Raw genomic sequence first — 383 nt, 5'->3', positions numbered from 1 at the left:
AGGGGGTGTGCAGGAGGCAACTGATCGATGTTTCTCTCTCATCGATGTTTCTAACTCTCTGTCCCTCTCCCTTCCTCTCTGTAAAACATCAATAAAATATATATTTTTTTAAAAAAGATGAAAAACTGGGTCATGCCACACGCCTGTCTCGGGCTCTAGGTCAGGGCTTCTCCCCGACTCTGGACACAGAGGACCACTTCTTATGTCTCCCACCCCCCACAGTCCTCAATAAGGGCCGGCCAAGAGCAGGGAGGCAGAGCCCACCCATCTTCCTGCTAGCCTTCTGTCATGGCACCCGGGGTGTGTCAGCCTCCTCTCAGGGCCTCAGTTTCCCCACAGGGAAGGGCTCTAAGGGAGTGGTTCTCAACCTTCCTAATGCCGCG

This window comes from Myotis davidii, unplaced genomic scaffold (genome assembly GCF_000327345.1).
Source record: "Myotis davidii unplaced genomic scaffold, ASM32734v1 scaffold1501, whole genome shotgun sequence".
NCBI classification, from domain to species: domain Eukaryota; kingdom Metazoa; phylum Chordata; class Mammalia; order Chiroptera; family Vespertilionidae; genus Myotis; species Myotis davidii.
The sequence above is the reverse complement of the archived record's forward strand: the minus strand, read 5'-3'. Positions refer to the sequence as shown.